Genomic DNA, 12,759 nt, shown 5'->3' on the forward strand with positions numbered 1-12,759 from the left:
CACAGGCTTACTTTGCGTTAAATATCTATTTTAGATAGAGCCATTATTATTATTATTATTATTATTATTATTATTATTATTATTATTATTATTATTATTATTAATAATAATAATAATAATAATAAATATAATAATAATAATAATAAATATAAATTGATATATTTATGTGATATTATTAATAACGTAAATTATATTATTATTATCCATAAATTATTATAATGATTATTATTATAAATAGCTATGATCATTGCTAGGCTACATGTCTACATTGTTATCAACAAAAAATGTCAAGAAAACTGGCATTTATTTGGCACAAAAATGCACACATTCAAAATTAAAAATAGAGATTTCAAATAACTTATTAGTACAATAACAACAACAATAATCATAACAATAATAATAAATAGAACATTTTGTATAACTGGTATAAACAAAAAAATAAATAAAACAAAACTGAAATGTATTATTATTATTATTATTATTATTATTATAACTTTAGATTATTAGTATTCACCATATTTCATTTGACTAAATAAATCGTCACTCAGCGATCCACCCCCCTGCTGTAGTGAGGCAGCCCGGTGTCGGAGTGCCCAGGATGGGAACTATGTTGACAGCTCGGAGGCGGACTCTGTGGTGGTGGCTGTGACAGCAGCAGTGGGCGGGGCTCCAGCTCAGATCAGGGGAGAGAGTCTAGTCTTCGGTGAGACTGAGGGGGACTTACACAGAGACAGGGTCCCGGGGTGCTCTGCACACAACCGTGTGAGTATTTATGGCTTCATTTCCACTGCTTATTGCTTGAATTAACCCTGCACAGATACACGGGGATCCTTAGGAGCTTTTGGAAATCTGCACATATACACCCACAGACCGGGAAGGTCCTCTTTCTCTTTTTTTCTCTTCTTCTTCTTGCGCTAGCGGTGATCAACGAGGGCCAGTCGGTGGTGGGTAGGTAGCAGCAGCAGCAACATTCTACCGAGGCTAACGCTGTTAGCTTAACGTGATACCCGTTGGATAGATAGATAGTGGTGCGTTTCGCCTTTCCGCCCAGGTAGCTGCTCCGTTACGATGCTGACACATTTAACTCCCTGTGGCCCACGTTACTGAAAACCATGCATTGCCCCTGGACTCAGTCTTTGGACTTGACACGCTGCCGGGATGGCGGTTATGTTTGAGTATTTTTATTCATATTATCTCCCTTAAATCCACATAAGCTAACGAGTGAGAGCTAGTTTGCTAACAGTGATTTTTAGTCTTTGGTAATTTATATATTTCACTTTTTCCACTGAACTAAACTAGTGTCTAACGGTCAAGCTGTGTGCTAATCTAGCCGTAAATGTATCGGCAATGTCACCCGTGTTTTACGCCTACACAGCACAGTTGTACTCCGACTTGCCTTTCAGTCTATTAAACTACATTTTTTATTTGTTTTTAAACGATATTATCGTGCCAAATAAGACGTATTAAATGAACTGGACCGGTTTTGGTTCTCAGTGTGTCACCCAAAGGAGACTAGTCCCTGCTAACTGGGCTCTCTCTCTATTAATGGGTTTATATACAAGTGCAGCGAACGACGATTATCGACCAACTACTTACTTTCCTCGATGGTGTCCAACATAAATTCCGCGGTCCTAAAGCAAGTCTGTCATCGGTGTAGAGGTCACAGTTGAGACAATAGTTGTGCAGCAAAAATAATGTTATTGTATTTAACTTTTCCCCCCATATCTCATTCTAATGAGCTTTATCTGCAAATGACATATTTCCAACTTATTGCTTAGAATAGAGATGGACGATATTAACGACCCTCGGATATTGTTGGCCGATATTTGCCATAGAATTTAGTATTGGTTGACATTGGTATTTTTTTTACAGCGATATTGTAAAACCGATATGCGCTGTTCTTTGAGACAGCGTTTTTAAAATAAGTATGTAGGGCTGCACAATTTTAATCGGAATCACGATTTTTGTTGTCACGATGAAATTAACCTGATCGTCGGCTATATTTACATTTAAAATATGGGCTCTGCACTCTGTAATAGTGTTTATTCAGTTAGCCTTTGGTACATTTTCAATTCTTGGGTTATTTTTTTATTGTTTTTAGTAAAATTGTTATTTAAATCTTAATTTTGCACTGTAAACTGTACACATATTGTTTGTTTAAAAGTAGTGTAATAAAAACACGGATTTTTTTTTCTTCACATGATAAATAATTGTGATTATATCGAGCTTACAATACTGATCAAAATAATCATGATTATAATTTTTGTGATAATCGTGCAGCCCTATAAATATGGCTATTTTTCCATTACTGAAATTGAGCTTATTTCATACTTATTGCTTAAAATAGAGATGGCCGATATTCATGACCCTCAGATGTTGTCGGCCGATATTTGCCATAAAATGTAATATCGGTTGACATTGGCATCAGTTTTTACAATACTGAAAAAACAATGTGTGCTGTCCTTCGAGAAAGCTTATTTAAAGATGTATATTAGCGATTATTCCATTACTGAAGTAAAACCTTTCTTATAGAGATGGACGATATTATCAGTCCTCATATATTGTTAGCCGATATTCGCCATAAAATGTAATATCGGTTCACATTGGTATCGGTTTTTCCACCGATATATTTGAGCCAACATTTTAATAATAGAAATGGAAATTTGTCATTCCTGAATAGTTTTCTTTTTTTGCCCTGATGATGTTTTAGGTGGAATATATCCATTGGGGCATTATATTAAAAGTAGGGTAACATGTTAATTCCATAGAAAGATATAGAATGTGACCTAAAATTAGGTTTTGGAGGGAGGGGATCTATGTATATATCGTATAATATCGGAAATGTCTAGTGTAAAAGTAACATTTTCTCCTCAATAACTCATGATTTTTTATAGGTATTTGTAAAAAGCTCATTAATGCTAATGAGCGAGCTCAGAGTTTAAAGTGTGAGTGTTATCTTCTCTGTATTTTGACCTTTTACATTTTGCATGAAACCATCAGGTCCTCTGAAGTTAGACACCAATTAGCACACCTTGTAATTCACTGGAACTCCAATCATTACAGATATAATGAATTGCTTTTAAAGTGTTCAGCTGTAATTTGGAGTCGTATTGTTCAGAAGCCTTGAGAGCGTTGTCCAAGAATGTAAAGGTCATCACTACGCTTAACAAACCCGACTACACAACGTGCACGAAGAACCTTGAGCGTGCTTTTAGAATGTTCACAGTTTGAAAATGTTCTTAAAGAAAGGAAAATGATCACTGCCACTGTTTTAATAAGGTTAATAAAGTTAAAATGTGACTTTTTGTGATGAGTTTTGCACCTCTGACTAACTTGGCATCTCCACACACTGCCAAAGTTAAACACCTCCTTTGGGATTTATAATTGCCCCGCGACGGGGTAATGGCTAATTCTGTTCCTCTGTTCGATTAGTGTCCTTTTCTCCCCGTAGGCTGGACACATCACTTGTCCTTCACCACCTCTCACTATAAACACCATGCACTTTAACACTAATGAATGCAAACTGCTCATTGTCTTTTTTTCCCCTCACTCCAAATGTAAAATGCAATTCAAAGCAAGAGGTAAAAACCTCCTTTAAATACCCATTAGCCATACAGCATCATTTGCTTTAGGAAGAATGCTTTGCATGGCAAACGTTACAGCTTATTTCTTGATGCACGCTTTGAATTTACCTGTCGGTGTAGGATGAGGTGCTGCGTGCCGTGCAGCCACTGATCACCTTTTGGTGTCTGGTTGAAGGGATCACTCTTTATCCTATTAAATGGCTCCCAGTGTGCTGCTGCTGCAGGCACGTTGCCCTGTGTTTGTACAACCACATGAGATCCAATGCAGCAGTGCAACAATGCTCTCTGAGTTTCCATTACGATTGGACATGCGCAAAATCTATATAGTGCAAAAAAAAAAAACTGGGAATGGAAACACCTGAATTTTGAATAAATCACTCAATTATTGCAAAGAAAGCTTTCATGAGGAGGAATTTCAGATATGTCACTATTGAAATGTATTGCCAAAGTGCCATGGAAACACTTTTTCTGCAAATACCTGGTCACATGACTTGACGTACCTGGTCACATGACGACTTCTCTCCGAGAAAACATGGTGCGGTACGTGTAGACAGAAGAGGAGATTACTAAGCGTTATACTTTAAAATTGTTACTTCCACATTCATTCAACTCAATTCAACTTTATTTATATAGCACAGAATACAACAAAGTCATGTCAAAGCGTTTAACAATATAAAATTCATAGTAAGAACATTAGACAGTCAACAACAAAGTAAGGCTGCACGATTATGGCCAAAATCATAATCACAATTATTTAGATCAATATTGTAATCACAATTATTTCTAACATTATGGACAAATCTGTCTTTTCATTACCCTACTTTTAAACAAACAATATGTTTACAGTGCAAAATTAAGCTTTAACATGGAATCATGATTTAAAAAAATGATTAACCCAAGAATTTAAAATGTACCAAAGGCTAACTGAATAAATTCACTTTTAGTGCAGAGCCCGTATTTTAGATGTTAATATTGCGGTCGATCAGGTTTATTTAATCGTGGCAAACAAAATCGTAATCACGATTAAAATCTGATAAATTGTGTAGCCCTACAACAAAGTATTATAAGGAGGTTCTGAGCGTCTGTCTTCCTGCAGCGAAGTCTCGCGGGATGAAATTTCACGGGAGTTGTGAGGCTCCTCCCCAAAACAACCATCAATGGAAACACGTTTAAAGCGTAACATTTAGAAATGTTGCTTTTATTTTGCAAAAAATCTGTAATGGAAATCGAAAACCCAGCTTCTAAGATGTAACCCGAAGCATTTCTTATTATTGCACATTCTGTATTTTTTTATTGATTGATGTCTTTATTTCAAACATGTAAAATGATAAAAGATGAGTTACAACAGCAGAAATAGACCATTGATTTCATCCACAAACACTCAAACCTCTCAATTTACATGTGCCAAAAGGAGTAGGAAGAATTGTAAACTTATTTAAATCTACCCCTTTAATCACTACAGATATAGTTTTTTTTAAGTACAACTAAAAATACAATCAATTACCTATATATAATTCAACAAACAATCTACATATTCACAAATAGTTCATAGCTAATCATCAAAACAGGAAAAAAAACAACAAAAACTGGTGATTAGTAAAACCTCTCATCATTCCTGTACCTTGTGAAAGTTATTCCTTTATACCTACTTTTTTTTTGTTTGAACATTGTTTTAGTTCCACAATCATTCTGTTCTATAATTTTAATCCACAAATTGACATACAAAAGCTTTTCATTGTTTTTCAATGTTGCAAACTCAAAGCCCGAAGGCCAAATGCGACCCTTTAGAACATTCAATGTGGCCCATTGGAGATAGTAATGAAGATTGAGAAAACAATAAATATTGTGTAAATTACAAAATAATTCAGTTCTTAAGGCTGTGCAATTAATCTGATTTTGATTATTACACTCAACAATTACAAAATAATATAATCGAAAAAAATGATTATTGTTTATTCAATATTTATTTAAAGTTTATGTTTTATTTGCTGAATTAAAAAAAACTTTAGTTGTTTAATGCACTTGCATGCTAGTTCTTCCGCCCCGCCCTTCTCAAAGCTAAAGTTAGCCTAGCCTGCAGGCTAACACAAGGAAAGTAGCTAGCGGTTGTGTAACATTCCAGGAAAAAACGCTGCAAAAACTTGATTTTATTAGTTTGAAGGATTTTATTTGTTTAAAGAATATATTTTACATTGTTTTATACAAAAAAGAAACAACATTTTGTTTGACTAATAATTGTTTGAATAATCGTGATTTCACTTTTCCTAAGCTTATATCACATGATGGGAGCAATTTTTAATCACAAATTGATGAAAGAACATAAACAAAATTGGAACTTTAAAAAATTTTGCAATTTCTCAAAAATTTGCTCTAAATTACACAAAAATGGTCAAAGAATCACTACATTTAAAGTGAAGTTCCTGCAGGGACTGATTACCTGTCACCTAATTCTTGGATATCCTCATTGCTTTACATATTTTACATATCATATATATGTGGAAGTGGAAACTTGGGCACACTAACGTTAAACATGTAGTCTTTTTGGTCTAAAATCTGCGGCCCACTTGAGGTCAAACTGGTCCTAATTTGGCCCCTGAGCTAAACTGAGTTTGACACCTGTGACTTAAAATCTTTAAAGAAGTAGACTCATGAGTGTAGAGCCTATATCTGTAGATCTGTGGTTGTTGTTGTCGTATGTAGACACAGCTAAGCAGTTTCATTAAATGAGTTATTATAAATGAATATCTCTGTTTTAGGTTTAATGTATTGCTAGAGTTCACTGTTCTTTCTAAGCTCGGTTTGGTTCATCTGGATAACATACGGTAGTCATCCATAGTCATAGTTTCCATTGAGTTGCTGTACATGTCTTGCTCAGCATATTGAAACATAGTTTGTTTAATGATTTACCAAAAATCATTGGTAATATAACTTCTAGCTCAGTCTCTGCCCTTTAAACTCGGACTGTTGCTGTCCCTCACCACGACGAAAATATCTTTTCTTAATCCTTGCTATACTATTATTATTATTATTATTATTATTATTATTATTTTCGGTCTCTGACTCAAAGCCCTTGTGCTCACCTTGCAGATGAACGCATGTCTTAAGTTGTGTCTTGCAAACGATTTTGGGTTTTTTCCTTATTTCGATCTTCTTTACCTCATGGTTAGCGTGACTCAGATGGAGATGGGGAATGATGTTTTCCCTACTTGCACTTGTTCTTGACAGCCGTTCAATGCTACAAACTAGAGCTGTCATCTTTTTATGCATTGTGGATAAGGTTTTGTTAGTCATGCTGGAGACGGAGAGTGTGGGATATCTGCTAATCTCGCAGATTGCTCCACTTTTGAAAGAAGTGTTGTTTGCTCCTTGCTGTGAGAAATGAATTTGGGAAATACAGATTGATAGTCACAGTGAAGTTTAACAGTATCATCTTCTGCTGTACTCTGACAATAACAACTAGGACAAAACTGATTATGGTAACCATAACATTTTTACTTACACTTTTAAATGCCCCATCAAGCCTCATTTTCCACAAGTAATCCAGATTGATGACTCACCTTGAATGTGGCAATGGAATTATTTTGTACCAAAAATGTATGGCTTTAAAAAATTTGACCTAAAAATGGTTAAAATTTTTCATTTAGTTTAGTTAAAAATACATTCCTCAAATCAATTGCTACAAATTCCATCCATCACTAAACATATTCATGGTCAGTTTAGCAACTTTATCAATTTTATCGAACTTCATCTAAAATCTCCGATATATATTATATTTATTCAATTATAGAATACTGTAGATATTACTTTGAAGGTTAAAATGTATGTAACAAATTGGTTAATAATAAATGGGTCCATTTTTCTCATACCTACTGTTGTCTATTGTTCTCTGATTCGTGCTGACATGGTATCGATATTGGCCAATACTCAAGCTGCAACATTGGTATCGTATCGGAAGTGAAAAAGTTGTATCAAGACATCCCTAAAAACAATTGCCAGTTTTTGTATTTTGTGTATTTTGTTGCAAGAAGCATACACTTCTATGTGTAAATGTAAATCTAATCATATAATGAAACTTTCAATGTAACAGTGTTTTTTTTTACCATCAATCTTTGCTGAAATAATTCAATAGAAGAAGGCCATGAATATCATGTACATTAAGCCCCATTTAGATATATTTCTTCACTTGTATGTAAATAAGTACATTTTATTTATAGAGCACTTTTTCCAGACTGACGTACATCAGATAAAGCAAAAAAACAAACGTCAATGTTAAAAACAGTGAGTGAGGCCCATTTTCCATTTCAATTTCACATTTTGCGTTGTTGGAATGTCAGTGCTAAATAAATATTTTCAAACATTTCAAATTGATTTATTCTTTAAAGATATGCTTTTTTGAAACATTAATATTAATTCATACAATTGCAATGCTTTAATTTTAGTGAGGTTAGTACACATTTATAATATATATAAATGCAATGGTACTAATAATTGGCAAAATAATTTCTTTTGGTTTTCGTCCTTGTTTTTTTTTTACTCATCCGGGTCGCGTTACTATTTCAACTTACTTTTACTGTTTAGATGACTTTACTGGCTATTGGACTACCTGAAATCATACTAAACATGCTAAATAGGGTTAGTAAAGTCAAATACTGTTATTAATTTTACGTTTTATATGCTTCAGACGAATTACGTGAACACGATGGTTCTGCTAATATCACATGCGATTACGTGGCAAGAACAAAGTTGGCCACAATGTCTTTGGTGATACTTTCTAGACATTCAATAACCAGTCAGATCGCTTTTTCTGTTTTTCATTTTCTGCAATCAGGGGAAATCGGAGGCCCCTAAAAGTGTAACTGCCATAAATGTATGTTTTTAGTCTTTGACTCATAGACTGTTCATCTTTGTAACTATATGTAATATTTGATTTTGCATATATTGTGCTTCTTGGGTTGGAAAGCAGGAACAGTCCTACCAACTGCTCTCTGAGGACCACAGGTCTGCGACATGCATTCATTATTCTTTAGAACGCTATCATGTCGTGCTATCTCATAGCTATCAGAGAAAAACACAAATTGGATCCTGTAGCAGAGAATCTTGTAAAATAATGAAGTGCCCTTTCGATTGAAAGATTGGGTACAGTGAGGTCGGTGTCAGGCAGAAAATAGCAGGACAGCAGAGCCCTGGGCCATCAGGCTACTGTGCAGATTCACACTTAACAAAAAGCCCAAGAAGCTTCCCATCTTCCGAAAAGGAACAATGAACAATGTGTCATTTGGGAATGGATCTTGCCAGTGTGAGTATAGGCTGAGGGGTGGGTGGACAAACTCGGGTGTTGTCTTCAATCAAGCTTCCTTTGTAGGACGCTCCTGAATCGACGTCTAATCGCTTCTGCTTTGTTCGAGAAAGCTGAAGTGATCGAAGTGATGCGATGAGCCTGAATATTGGAGGTTTAACTCATCAATTTGGCCTGCCCACATGAAGTTCTGATCCTTTCCACCACATGTATCAAACCCATGGCCCGGGGGCCAAATTTAAACAATCCAGCCCACAGTGGAAAGTAAAAATGACTGAGAAAACATGAATCACGTGTAAATTACCAAATAATCTCAGTAGGGTTGCAAAGGGGCATAAAAATATGTGGCAAACTTCTATGGGAACTTAAGCTCTGGAATTTTGGCAATATTAAAAAATAGAAATTTTTCATGGGAATTATTTAATGAAAAGAAGCAGAGAATTGGGAGCAATTTTAAATCACTATCATATCCAAACATAAATATTGGCATTAATGCAAAATAATACATAGACTTTACAATTATTCAAGTGTTGTTTCATTGAATTTGTCACATTCCATGTGACACAGTCATTTTTACTGTTGAATTGTTGGAACAAACCTAGTATTTCCAAAATCCTGCTCAATCTATCAACATTTCCCCAAATTGAAATAATATTGTCACAATCTGTCACCTGTTGCTTGTATATTGTTGGTACTACAAAAATGCTTTTATATCATTTATACATGGATGTGCAAAGTAGTACTAATGTGGAGATTGTTCGATTCCCCTCCTCTGTGGCCCACTTCAGATCAAACAATCTGTATTTGGCCCCTGCACTAAAATGAGTTTGACACCCCTGCTTTACACAGTTTAATATAATCGAAAGTGAAACACGATGTAATGAATATCTTGCCTTTATTAGTCATTTTATCATTCTTTTCTTTCTGGGTTAAACAACTGAAGTGCTTTTTAATAGTAAGTATATTTCTATTATGCATTTGGATCAGTTCCTGTAATTATCGTTAAAATGAGAAGAAAAGCATATTATTATTTCATATTATACGATTTATAGAGAAAATATGTCTCTGTGCTTGATTTCTAGCTGTTGGTTTAATGCATCACAATGATTTACTGCAGTTTCGTTCATCAGTTAGTGATTGTTTTTACTTTAAGTACAGATGCAGAGTGAAATGTGTTAACAGTTACACCTTTTACTGACTGGTCTCACAAAGTGGCAGCGTGTAAGTGCCATAGAGGTTCCAGCGTGTTGGCTGAAGTCCGTCCTAGCCACGGGCCATGCGGCAGAAGGATGGCTCGGTGTCTCTGCTATGTATCCTCCACATTTACATGGCCTGACCCAGTTCAGCAGTGGCTAGCTGTGGGGGGAGGGGGCAGTCTAGGGAAAGCTAAAAATACCACCTCTTGCATTAGGCCGCTCTATTGCTGAGGGATCCCTAGAATTGCTATCCTTGACGGGCATCAAGTTGTTGGCATGTTGAGGTGTTCAATTTGCCAGAGGGTTTCCTGGCAAATATATACTGGCAAATCCAGTATATATTTGTGAAACGCCCGTTGCTGTTGTTCTTTCTACTTGTTTTCACTTTTCCAGCCTTCTGGGTGGAGGTCTCCATAATCATCTAATGTGTGATCACAGCCTTAAATAACTCTAGTGGAGATGGGAGACTTGCGTTTCACACACGCCTGTCTTCTATGGGTAAAGAAAGCCCCCGTCTTGGACTGCCGAAGCGTTTAAAGGGTTAACCTTAGCCTCTGTCATTCAACCATACAATGCCAGCTGTTGGCTTGGAGATCCAATCACAATGATTTTCCACTGTTGTGACATGTGACCTGCTCCGCAACCTGAAACTGACACGGCACAGCAAATGTTGACACTTACTTCCTTCATCTTTCACACATGGACTGTGTCAACGTGTGAGAGGGCATTTAGAGTAAGACTGTAGCGTAATGAACACAGTGGGAAAAGAAATGCATTCATCAATCCACAAGTCTGTGGTTTACTCAAAGCAAGCCATGGTTAGTGGCTGCTATACATTCCCTATTGTCATTGTTTGACTTTAAATACATTCATCAGGAAATCTGGAATCGTTATTAAAAGAAGTAAAAGAACATGTTTTTAAATAATTCAATGTATTTTATCTTTTTTTTATTTATGTACTGTACCTTACAACAGTGGTTCTCAACCTCAGGGTCGCGAGTCAAGGAGAGTGGGTCGCCAGATGCCTTCAAGAAACGTATTTGAGCCCATTTTTGCTTATTTTTTGCTTTTCTGCAAATACACCAAACTTGCCATATTTTAACCTATTTTGATCACCTTTTCTTGCTATATTTTTGCTCCTTTTAATGCATTTTTGCTACATTACTTTCTGCTACTTCTCATCGAATTTCAGTGCCCTTTTCCACTTTCAAGACGTTTTTAGCACTTATAAACCCTTTCCACCACTTTTCTTACCTAATATTGCATATGTTGTCACTATATTGTCACTGTTTTCACCATGTTTAAAGGTTATTTTTGTCAATTTAACCACATTCACAATTGGTCATGGCTATTATTTGCCAATTTAAACTAGTTGTTCTCATTTTTAGCCGCTATAGTTAGAGGTGTCCCGATCCAATATTGATATCGGATATTGGTCCGATATCAAGCAGAAAACCAATATCGGATTCTAAAATCACCGATATAAGCGCTCCAGCACTTCTATCCATAGGTGACTGTGGTTTACACTACAACAAATTAGATGGCGGTAATGCACCTTAACGTTGGTGCTGGTCTTATAATTTATTTTTTATTCAATTGTAGAATACTGCAGATCGTATGTTGAAAGTTAAAATGTATGTAACCAATTGGTTAATAATAAATGGGTCAGTTTTTCTAATACCTACTGTTGTTGTCTATTGTTCTCTGTTTGAGTGACATCACTTGATCAAGTCTTTTCTAACATTCCACACTACTAAATAAGTAACAAATGTATGTATGATTCGATATGCAAGGCTGAAATATTGGTATCTTATCGGAAGTGAAAAAGTTGTATCGGGACATCCTTAACTATAGTTTGCAACTTTAATAAATGTGGTTATCACAAATTCATAGAACAATGGACCATCATTTTGCTGATTTTATGGATGGACCCCAAAAATCTCTCCCCTTTATTCCCCCTTATAGATGGCCCTGTCTCCACATGACTGTTCTTTAATGTTCATGTCTGTGTTCAACCACCTTCAGGTACAGTGGGGGTCCCCGGTCGTTGGCAGCTTTATTTTAGGGGTCGTGGGCTGAAAAGATTAAGAACCACTGCCTTACAATGTGGTAAATATAAAAATTACTTAGTTCAAGGCTTCAACTTTACATTCTTAATTTATTTAAATTGCGCAAATGAAGATAGTTTAAAAAAAAAAAAAAACATCTTTGCCAATCGTGGACACATAATAAATGGAATCCCTGAAGGTAAAACCTTAAAGTTAAAAGTCAGCTGAGGTTGTCCATTCTCTGGTGACTTACACAAATTGCATGATTTTGAGAGATCTACAAGCTGTTTGAGTAAATATTAACCTTTTCTAATTGGTGTCATGGTTTTGTGTCCCACTGGGCTGAACTGAAGGAATGACATTATAATGAATAGTAGACAGCATTATTAAGGAAGCCCACGCATGTCAGAAGAATAGAGGAAAGGAGAAGAAGCAGAAAATATTCATCAAAATTTACATACTACGGGTACATACAAATTGAGATGGATAGATATGAAATTAATGCCAAATAATTGATGATAATAGTTTATGGAAATTAATATGAAAGTTGATGAAATGTGGATCATAAAGTCTTTGCCAAATAGCTCATTTTATGTAGGAACTTTTATTTTTATTTTTCATGTTTTCTTTATTTT

At 35.4% G+C, this 12,759-nt stretch overlaps 1 protein-coding gene across 4 annotated transcripts in view; it reads left to right on the forward strand.

Moving 5' to 3' along the window:
- The first annotated feature begins 630 nt into the window (after nt 1–630).
- Nucleotides 631–12,759, forward strand: part of atp2b1a (ATPase plasma membrane Ca2+ transporting 1a) — a 60,665-nt gene continuing 48,536 nt past the window's right edge. For 3 of the 4 annotated variants that reach the window (XM_028451781.1, XM_028451783.1, XM_028451784.1), the window contains exon 1: nt 631–762. The gene's annotated coding sequence lies outside the window, so the exon portion shown is untranslated. The remainder of the gene's footprint in view (nt 763–12,759) is intronic. The other variant, XM_028451780.1, reaches the window with a different exon arrangement.

The sequence above is a fragment of the Gouania willdenowi genome, chromosome 6, assembly GCF_900634775.1.
Source record: "Gouania willdenowi chromosome 6, fGouWil2.1, whole genome shotgun sequence".
In the NCBI taxonomy this organism is placed as follows: Eukaryota; Metazoa; Chordata; class Actinopteri; order Blenniiformes; family Gobiesocidae; genus Gouania; species Gouania willdenowi.